General features: G+C 37.6%; 1 protein-coding gene across 5 annotated transcripts in view; it reads left to right on the top strand.

Annotated features, from left to right (window-relative positions):
- The window catches only part of ADAMTSL1 (ADAMTS like 1), an 885884-nt gene that overhangs the window by 1363 nt on the left and 873506 nt on the right, over nt 1–11015 (top strand). The window lies entirely within an intron of this gene.

An 11015-nucleotide genomic window follows, 5' to 3' on the forward strand; every position in this document is an offset into this window, starting at 1 on the left:
AAACTTGTTTTCAGGTCTCTATTTTTGTGGTCATTTTGCGTGCAGCGGTGCGCTTTTAGAGGCTGAGCAAGGCCCCAGAACGGTGGTGAGGAAGGGCCCAGAGCCGGCTAGAACCTGAGGAGCAGGGTACACTCTAATAAGAGGTAGAAGTTTTCAACAAGAAACACCTGCTCAGATTGGCGGATGAAAAACTATTGCAAAAGATCGTCTTAATTATTAGCAAGTTTCATTCCCAGTATGCTTTGCTTCACGGCAAAGCTTCTCAGAGGTGGCTGCACGTCAGGATTGCCCAAGGGAGCTCTTGAAACTCCTGGTGCTAGGGCCACACCCCAGCTGGATTGCATCAGAATCCTTTGGGGCAGGAGGTGTGAAGCCCCAGCATCAGAATTTATAAAGCTCCCAGGTGATACCATGGTGCAGCTGGGTTGAAAACTCCTGTGTAAAAATGACCTGCCTTCCAGTGACCTGTTCTTAAAGAATCAGGACGTCGAAAGGAAATTCAAAGGAGTAAAGAACAGTCAAGGGCCTACGAGACAGCCTACGGAGAAAGTCTTAACTTATAACATCCAGTCCTGGCTGCTTCCCTGTGTCATTTCCTCATCTGCAAAATGAGGGTGTTGGTCTATGTTCCCCAAGGTACTACCAGCTTCAGCAACACCAGGCAGGTTGACACATAAGCCAAATCAAGACAGAATGCCTTCTGTCTTATTTCTAAATAATGGCAGGGGCAGGAATTCTACCTTTCCTTGAGCTTTTGGTAAAGTATCTGATAATATATGAACCAAGCAAAGATGTAATGAAGATGCTAAGATGCACACTGTAGGATTTGGGGGGGGGGGGGGGAGGGGGGCGGGGCTCACATATGTGTGTGTGTTCTACTTCTTCATTCAGTGCCTGGTGATATTCAGGACAAACTGATTTCTCCTAGCATTATGTACCTGTTCTTCCTTGCTCTGCTTCTCAACCTACTTTATTCTGGATACAGATGATAAAAGCAGATTTGCGCCTTTTGTGTTGGAAGTGGTTTGTTGTTTAATTCCAAGTGAGTTTTTCTTGTTCCATTCGGCAGGGCTGCTCTCCACATGTGAGAAGCCTGACTAAACTTGTCAGAGAAGGGAGAGAAGAGAGTTTAAAGTGGTAGCTGGATTCCGTATCCTGGTGGAATGGAATATGCTTTAGGGTTAACTTAGGTGACAGAAGCAGTTCATCTTGCAACATCCCTTAAGCTCCTCACTTAAACACAAGGGCATTATATCTAATCAGTGAATTAAGACCAGAAACTTGAGGTTATTTAATACCAAGAAGTCATTCTATAAACCACAGCCAGTGCCAAATGATTTGAATATTGTTTGGAATGTATACATTTGTCAAACTGTTATTAAATCAAAGCCCTCAGTACATGAAAGCATCACTATCAGAGTTATCAGACCTCTTTGAGTATCTTATAGCCCTCTAGAAGGAGGATCTGTGTTCAAGAGCTTCTGGCTTCCTAAACTGAATTACACCTGAGCCATATTTTCCAAAAGTCTAAAGAACAATCTGAATGCAAATCAGATGATTTGAAACACCAGCATTTCTCCTTTTTCCTCACTGAATTTCTCCTTTCAGGGGTTATTTCCCTTTGCTTCTGTTCTGACCGAATTACTCTCCTAACTTGTAAGTTTCTTTTCTTTTCCTGTGCATTTGGAAGGTAGCTCACTCTGGGCTCTTGTAAAACAGATTATTTTACTGGTATCAATTTCATTTCATCGGCTGAACCCAGATTCATCCCATTGCCTAAATTTCTCCCAGGTAGGGAAGTAGATAATTAATGGTCGACACCCGTAGGGGTTATCAACTACTTAATGATTTCTACCACCCATCTGTAGCAATCCACTGTAAAAATAAACAAAGTTGTTGGAGAGGGTTATGGCTTGCTCAGCATAAATCCATTGCTGTTGCTTACAAATGTCGCTTAGTGGCAATCCATGTTCTTTTGGTGGTTTATCAGTGATAGCGTCATGTGAATATTAAAACGGAATATATTCATTTACTATGAGATTCTAAACTGCATCCTTGTTAGGAATTTAGTAATGAATAGTTCCAGGAAGGCTGGAAAGAATTTGTGCCTTTATAGGTGCCTGTTTTTCAACTAAAGACCTTAAAGAAAATACTTTCTCTTTTGTTATCCTCTTGTATGTTCTTGCTCTTGTTTTATTTTTTATTTTCATTTTTACCATGATGATTCTGCATGGTTAAAAAAATGACTAAGGGTTTTAAGAAAACGTGGCAAATTCTTGTTCTGCTCTTTCTCCTAATGTCAGATCTCATGGCCCCAAAGCAGCTTTTTTTTTTGTTTGTTTTGTACTATTTTGAGTTATAACTGACATTCAAGAAACTGCACATACAGAAAGTATGCAATTTTAAGTTTTGACGTATGTATACACCCATGACATCATCACCCTGGTGTCCTTATGACCTTAGGAATCCCTCCCTGCCATCCTTCCTCAAACCCAACATCACCAGGCAAAATGCGATCTGCTTTGTGTTAATATAGATTAATTTGTATTTTCTGGAATTTTATGCAAATATAATCTTATAATAGGTACCCTTCTCCCTTACTTTTTTTGATCTGGCCTTTTTTTTTCGCTCAGCCTAATTATTTTGAAATTATCCATGCTGTAACACATATCAATAATTTGTTCCAGAGTAGTAGTATGTCGTATGCATATATCACATTTCATTGTCCATCAACTTACATCTACAGTTGGACAATGTTTCAGATTTTGGCTGTGTGGTTTCATCTGTCCTAGGTAAATACCTAAAGATGGAATGGCTGAATCATTGGTAGGTATGTTTAAATTTTTAAGAAAATGTCAGTTTTGCAGACGGTTGTACCATTTTATGTTCTTACTAGCAGTATGTATGAATTCCAGTTTCTCTGCATCCTTGACGACATGTGGTTAGGTCAGTCTTTTATTTTAGTCATGCTAGTAGGTATAGTAGGAGCTCAGGTTTTAATTTGCAGTTCCCTAATGAAAAATGATGATGAGTATTTTTTCATGGGTTCATTTAAATTCCAAATATTTTCTTTGGCAAAATGTCTGTTCAAACATTTTGCCCATTTCTTAATGTGTTGTTTTCTTACTGAATTTTGAGAATTGTTCTTTGTCAGATGTATCATTTGCAAATATTTTTTCCCAAGCTATGATTTGTCTTTTCATTTTCTTGGCAGTGTTTTTTGAATGGCAGAAGTTTTAATTTTGGTGAAACTGAAATTATTGCATTGTTCATTGGTAGATTGTGTGTTTGCTCTTGTTTTAAAGAAATATTTGCCTAACTCAGTATCACAGAGGTTTTCTACTGGAAGTTCTGTGATTTTACGTTTTACATTAGGTCTGTATTCCACTTTGAGTTGTTGTATGTGGTACAAGATCATTTTTTCCTTTTGCCTATGGATATGTCATCGTTCTAGCATGATTTTTTCAAAAGACTTTCCTTTCTCCACTGAATTGTCTTTGCAATTCTGTGGAACATCAGTTGTCCATGCATGATTAGGTCTATCTTCTGGATTCTCTACTCTATTCCGGGGAACTATATGTTTCTTGTTATGCCAGTGCCACACTACCCTTAGTACTGTAGCTTTACAGTTGGTCTTGAACTCAGAAAGTGTGATTCTTCTAACTTTGTCCTTCATTCTCAAGTGTGTTGCCTTGGCTACTCCCATATGCATTTTAGAATCAATTTGCCAATTAAAAAATGCATCCAGGGATTTGACTTGGGGTGTTCTAAGCTATCGATCTATTTTCAGAGAATTAGCCTGTTAACAATATTGAATTTATGATCCCTCTCTATTTAGGTCTTTAATTTCTCTCAGCAATATCTGGTAGTTTTCTGTGTACAGGTCTTGGATATTTTTATCAGATTATACTAAATAGTTCACATTTTTGGTGCTCTTTTAAGAGGCACTGTTTTTTAAAAATTGCACGTGATAATTCTTTGTAAGAATATGAAAATAATTGAATTTTGCATATTCTGCAACATTAGCAAAGTGGCTTGTTACAGTAGCTTTTTGTTATATCCCATCAGGTTTTTTTTACACATATGATCATGTCATGAAAATGAAGACTGTTCTTCCTTACCTATCTGATATTTTAAATTTCTTATTTAATAACACTGATTAAAATACTGATTGCTTTTGCCTTATCTTGGGGAAAAATAATTCAGTGTTTTACCATTAATCATGATGTTAGGTGTAAGTTTTTTTGTAGATGCTCTTTATCAGATTGAGGAAGTTATTTAAAAAAAATTTTTTTTAAAGTTTATTCATTTTTGAGAGAGAGATAGAGCATGAGCAAGGGAGGAGCAGAGAGAGAGAGGGAGACACAGAATCTGAAGCAGGCTCCAGGCTCCCAGCTGTCAGCACAGAGCCCGACGCGGGGCTCACATCTGTGAACTGTGAGATCATGACCTGAGCCAGAGTCGGCCTCTTAACCCACTGAGTCACCCAGGTGCCCCAAGGAAGTTCTTTTTATTCTTCCTTTGTTGAGAGTTTTTATTAGAAATCAATGATAGATTTTGTCAAATGCTTTTTCTTCATCTATTGAGCACATGAATTTTCCTTTCTTGTTTGTTAATATGATAAATTACGCTGATTTTTAAAATGTTAACCACCTTGCATTCCTGGGATAAACTCACTAGGTGACTAATACATTATACTTTTTAAAAATATTGTTAGATTCAGTTTACGAAATTTTGATTCAAATTTTTGCATCTATGTCCATGAAAGATAATGGTCTGTAGTTTTCTTGTGATGTCTTGTGATGTGTTTTTAGTATTAGTGTAATGCTGGCCTTATAGAATAAGTTGGGAAATATTCCTTCTTCTTTAATTTTCTGGAAGAGTTTTTGTCTGATTTCTTCATTAAATGTTTTGTGGAATTCACCAGTGAAGCCATCTGGACTTGGACTTGTCTTAGTTTAAAGATTAACTGCAAATTTAATTTCTTGAATAGATATAGGGTTCTTCAGATAATCTATTTTGTCTTGAGTTAGCTTCGGTAATTTGTGTTTTTTCATGCATTTCATCTAAGTTGTTGCTTTTTGCCATAAAGTAGTTCATAATGCTCCCATATTATTTTTTTTTAAATATTATTAGAACATGGAGTTTTATCACCTGTATTGGTCCTGATAATGGTGATTTGTTTATTCTTTCTTTTTTTCCTGATCAATCTGCTTAGTGGCTTATTAATTATATAGATGTTCTCAAAGAACCAGTTTTTGGTTTTATGGACGTTCCTGTTTTCTATTATATTCCTTTCTTCTCTCATCTTTATTATATTCTTTATTCTATTTTGTATTTCATTTAGTCTTATTTTTCTAGTTTCTTAAGGTGGATGCTCAGGTTATTGATAGACTTTTTATGTTTTCAACTAGAGGTGTTTAATGACCTAAATTTTTCCTCAGTAATGTTTTTTTTTAATTTTATGTTTTTTTATTTTTGAAAGAGAGACACAGAGATGAGTGGGAGAGGGGCAGAGAGAGAGGGAGACACAGAATCCGAAGGCTCCAGGCTCTGAGCTGTCAGCACAGAGCCTGATGTGGGGCTCAGACTCACAAACTGTGAGATCATGACCTGAGCTGAAGTTGGTCACTTAACCAACTGACCCACCCAGGCTCCCCTCCTCAGTAATATTTTATTGGCATACCATAAATGTGTTTTCATTTTTCTTCAGTTCAGAATATTTTCTAATTTGTCTTTGATTTCTTCTTTGACTCATAGGTATTTTGAAATGAGTTGTTTAGTTTCTAAATATTTGCAAGTTTTTCAAATATCTTTGTGTCAATGTTTTCTAATCCCAATGTGGTCAGCAAACATACTTGATATAACCTGGATCTATTTAAGTTTATTGAGAGTTGTTTTATGGCCCAGAACATGGTCTGTCTTGGTGAATGTTCTCTATATTCATAAAGAATTAATCTTTCTATAGATATGTGTCTTCTAAATTTTCCTGATCAGTCTAGCTGTTGTTGTGTGGACCACTCTATAAATGTCAATTAGATCAAGTTGGTTGAGAGTATATTCTGTATCTCTACTGATTTTTATATATTTAGTGTATTATTTAGAGAGGGATATTACAGTCTCTACTACTGTGGATTTGTCTATTTCTTCTTGCAGTTCTATCAGATTTTCTTTTATTTATTTTGAAACTCTATTATTGGGTGCATAAATGTTTAGAATTGTTATGTCTTTTTGGTGAATTGACCTCTTTTTCATTATTAAATGACCTTCTCTATCCCTAGTAATAGACTGTGCTCTAAAATCTACTTTGATTTTGCCTACCTTAATATTAGATAACTATTTTGAATTCTTTGAGATTTTTCATATGATTGTTACCACTACAATTCTTATACCTTTAATGTGATTTTTCATATTTGATTAGATTCCCAATGTGGTATGATTTCTTAATTCTTTTTCATATTCTACTTTCATCATTCTTTCATGATCTTTTATCATATTTTACATTGTATTAATATGACATTGAGTCAGTATTAATAAATTGGAATGGCCAGTACAATGGTTGCTATTAATATGGAATGGCTATAGTGTTCCAAGTAGATTATTATAATCTGTTTTTTCCTATTACATTTCCTTTTTCAAAAAACAGCTTTATTGAGATATAATTCACATATTCCACATCTTGTCCATTTAAAGTACACAATTCAGTGGATTTTTTTTTATTATATTCACTGATGTGCAACCATCACCCCAGTCAATTTTAGAAATTCTTGTCAATTCAAAAAGAAACTTTGTATCTGTACTCTCCACCTACCGCCTTCAGCCCCAAACAACCAATAATCTACTTTCTTTCTCTGTAGATTTTGCCTCTCTGGATTTCCATATGGATGAAGTCATATAATATGTAAACATTTGGGATTGGCTTCTTTCACTTAGCATGTTTTCAAGGCTCATCCAACTGGTAGTATATATTAGTATATCATTCCTTTTTTTTTTTTTAAAGTTTATTTATTTTGAGAAAGAGAGAGAGAATGAGCAGGGGAGGGGCAGAGAGAGAGGGAGAAAGAGAATCTCAAGCAGGCTTCATGCTCAGTGTGCTCAGCATGGAGCCCAATGTGAGGCTCAATTCCACGAACCTTGAGATCATGACCTGAGATGAAGTCAAGAGTTAGATGATTACCTGATGAGCCACCCAGGTGCCCAGCATGTCATTTATTTCTAGCTTAAAAATTATGTTGTACAGATATACCATATTTTGTTTATCCATTTGTCTGTGGACAGACATGTGGGTTGTTTTTACCTTTTGGCTGTTATAGTAATGCTGCTACGAACATACACGTGCAAGTTTTTGTGTGGATATGTTTTCATTTCTCTTAGGAAAATATTTTAGGTCTTGTAGGCACACAATCTCTGTTATAACTACTCAACTCTGCCACTGTCCCATGAAAGCAGTAATAGACAATAGATAAATGAATGAACCTGTTTGTGTTCCAATAAACTATTTACCAAAACAGACAGTGGGCCAGATTTGGAACAGGGGCCATAGTTTGCTAGTCACTGAGCCAAAGTTTCATGATGATGTGCTTCAGTGTGGACTATTTAAATTCACTGTGCCAGGTTTTCCACAGAACTTGAATAGATCAATGTCCTTCCCTTTGGGGAATATTAATTTTCATATTTCATTGATAATTTCCTTGCTGGTACCTATGTGTTTGCTTTTTGTGAAACTCCTGTTAGTTATTAAACCTCCTGGTTCAACCATCCTTCTTTTCAAATCTTTTGTCTTTATTGTTATCTTTTTTTATATTTGCAAAAGATTTTCTCAATTTTCTTTTTCTTTTTTTTTTTAAGTTATTTACTTAATTTGAGAGAAAGAGCACACACATGAGTGGGGCAGGGGCAGAGAGGGAGAGAGGGAGGGAGAGAGAGAGAGAGATGGAGAGGGAATCCCAAGCAGGCTCCATGCTATCAGTGCAGAGCCTGACGCAGGGCTTGATCTCACAAACTGTGAGATCATGACCCAAGCCAAATCAAGAGTCACACGGCCACCTAGATGCCCCTCAATTTTGTTTTTCAACAGAGATGTCTTTAGGTAAGGTTTTAACTGGTATTTGGAGTTGTAGCCAAAGCGTCACCCCCCAGCTTTTTGCAGCACCAGATGCCTCCAAGTCTGAAGCCTTTCTAGAGTTTTACAGGCCAAATGGTATTGCTTCTCATCACTGTATCTCTTTGCAAGCACAATTCTGTTAAGTCAGTAACAATTCTTCCACTAGTTTTCCATATTCCAAAAATTTATTGGCATCTTTTGTCTGCTGGTGTCTCCTTTCCAGTTGTCTTGTCATCTTTATTTATTTATTGTTATTTTCGCGGACATTTGGGAGGGAATAGAGAAAAAATGGTGTTCAATCTACCATGTTTAACTGAAAGTTAGCACTATTTTTCCTCTTTCATTATTTCTGTTTTCCTGTCCTGATCCATCTCCAAATACCACTAACGCTCATTCTGGTTGTTGTACACACTTTTTAGAGACTCCTACATTTTCCCAGTGAAAGTAAAACTTTGGTCAGTATCACAAGTGGACTTGAGGACCAAAGATCCAGGTTCTAGTTCTGGATTTACTGAGTGTCTGTGCAACTAGGACTCAGACTTTTTCAGGGAAGGAAATTTAGTACTTACTGACTGCCTGCTGGTTGCCAAACATGATAAGAGGTATTCTCTCCATTCCAATGTTGATGTGTTAGTGTTTACTCGTTCAATTAAATGGGTACTTAGGACCCATTGTCTGCTTCAGTATACGCGGTTCAACCTATTTGCTCACAGACACAGCACAGAAAGATTTTATTATTCTACAAATTTTGATGTTTGGAGACCGTTTTATGAGAAAACATGGAGCTAACATGATGTAAAGATCTGGCCTTGAAATTTCACATGCGGTATTAACATTTATTGTCTAAGGTGTGATTGGATTCAGGCTCTTTTGTGGTGGAGAATGGAGATGAGGTGAAGCGAATAGGGAAGTAGCGCTGAATAGTTAGCAATACCGTTATCAGTTTTAATATTTTATTTTACACTGGGATGAACTCTAGAGCATTATGCATTTTGGAGTGGATGGAACTGGTGGTGGTTCCATAACCACCACCAAAAACATACTTGGTTTTCAGCTCTGCTCATGGCTGTGGGGTTATGTAGCCAGAAGAAGACTTAGAGTTTCTTTAGTATTATGGATCACAAACTTCATTGCGCATGAGTCGGTTTGGCTGTACCATGGATTTCCAAAGGCCACCAAAGACTAGGGCCATGCAGCTAAAAGCCAAGAAGCTCTAAAATGCAGATTCCTGGGTCTCTCAAATGCTCACTCAATAGGAAAAGGTGGGTCCTAGGAATCTGCATTGAGAGACCCCAGTCTCCCCCCCCCCCCTCGTGGCCCCCCCACTCCGTCCCCAGACCCACAGAAGATTCAGACACAGTTGGACCGAACTATGGGTTCGATCTGGGAAACATTGATCTGATCTTTATTCTTTACAGATGAGAGAAATAAGGTCCTAGGAAGTCAAGCGACATGTCCCAGTTTGTTAACAGGAGAAGTGGGAGTGGACCACACGTCTCATAACTCTGTCCGATGATTTTTCCCACCAGAGCATACACTGTTATTTTAGCGTCTAGTTACATCATGAACTAAAGATATGAACCACCAGCTTAAAGTGTCTTTATTTGTAGTAACCTCAGTTTTTTATAAATGGTTTTCAGATGTTTGGGAATAGCTTCAGGTCTCAGTCGCTCTGCCTACAGCTGAGGAGTGATGGGGAGTGGGGGTGGAGGGAAACCCTTTCGTCCTTACTCTTTCACATAACCTGCTGGAAAACAGGCTCCTGTGTATTTTCTCCTCGAGTCATCATGCCCCTGGAAGATTAACAGATACTTATTTAGAAAATCGTCCACAGCATCCAGGAACTTGACACTTGATGAAAGGAAGAGTACGTGCTGTTGAACACCTTCTCTACCCAAGTGTGATGTAGCAACTGTTGCTACGTTCGTGGAGGAAAGGAAGGAAATGTTTCATGCGCCTATTATTTAGGATGTTCTCCCCATCTCTATCGCAAACCAGCCAAACAAAATACACACGCGCTCTCCACTGAGTCATGCATAGTCTATGATGTAGTATTATGTGTGGAAAAGAAGTTTTCTTCACTGCTAATAGTCATTGTGACACGTCTTGTATATTTTATGAAGAGTGCTAATTGTGTATTTTCTTTCAGAAATCGGTGGCGGAGAAATAAAGGTTTTTTTTTTAATTAAAAATATTTGTTGATATAATCTAAAATTCAAATTCTCCTGTTGTTCCTTATAAAAACTCTTTATTAGTCTGGATGGGCTAGATTATGCTGTGGTAACAACCAACCACCACGTCATAGTGACTTAACGCAAGAAAGGTGTATGTCCCCATCGGGCCACGTGTTCAGTGTGGATCATGAGGAGAGCTTGGCTCACTGTGCACACTCAGGAATCCACACTGACGGTGGCTCCACCCCAACCTGCATGCTTCCCTGGCGGACAAGAAAGGAGAATGGTTCTCTGCTTTCCTCTGGCAATGAAACGCTTCTGCCCAGAGTTGACAGATCTCACTTCTGCTCAGGTTTTTGTGGTCACATGAAATTCAAGACGGTTGAAAAGGTAATGTTGTCATGAACCCAGACTTTGGGACTTCCTAGATGCCTAGATGTTTGTTTTCTGACTGTGTGTGTGTATGTGAACAGAGGTTCTCTGCAATTACTGTAAAAACGCTTAAAACCGTGTTATTCGTTAAAATTAAAAAAATTATAAGTGTAAAATGCATGTAACAAATTTATCATCTTAACCATTTTTAAGTATATGGTTCAGTAGTGTTAAATGCGTTCACGTTGTTCTGCAGCCAGTCTCCAGAACTCTTCCTTTTGCAAAACAAACTCTACACCCATTTTATAGCAGCTCCATTCCCCCTGCCCCCCGACTGCAACCATTCTACCTTCTGTCTCTGAATT

This window comes from Puma concolor, chromosome D4, assembly GCF_028749965.1.
Source record: "Puma concolor isolate L17-30 chromosome D4, mPumCon1.1.hap2, whole genome shotgun sequence".
In the NCBI taxonomy this organism is placed as follows: Eukaryota; Metazoa; Chordata; class Mammalia; order Carnivora; family Felidae; genus Puma; species Puma concolor.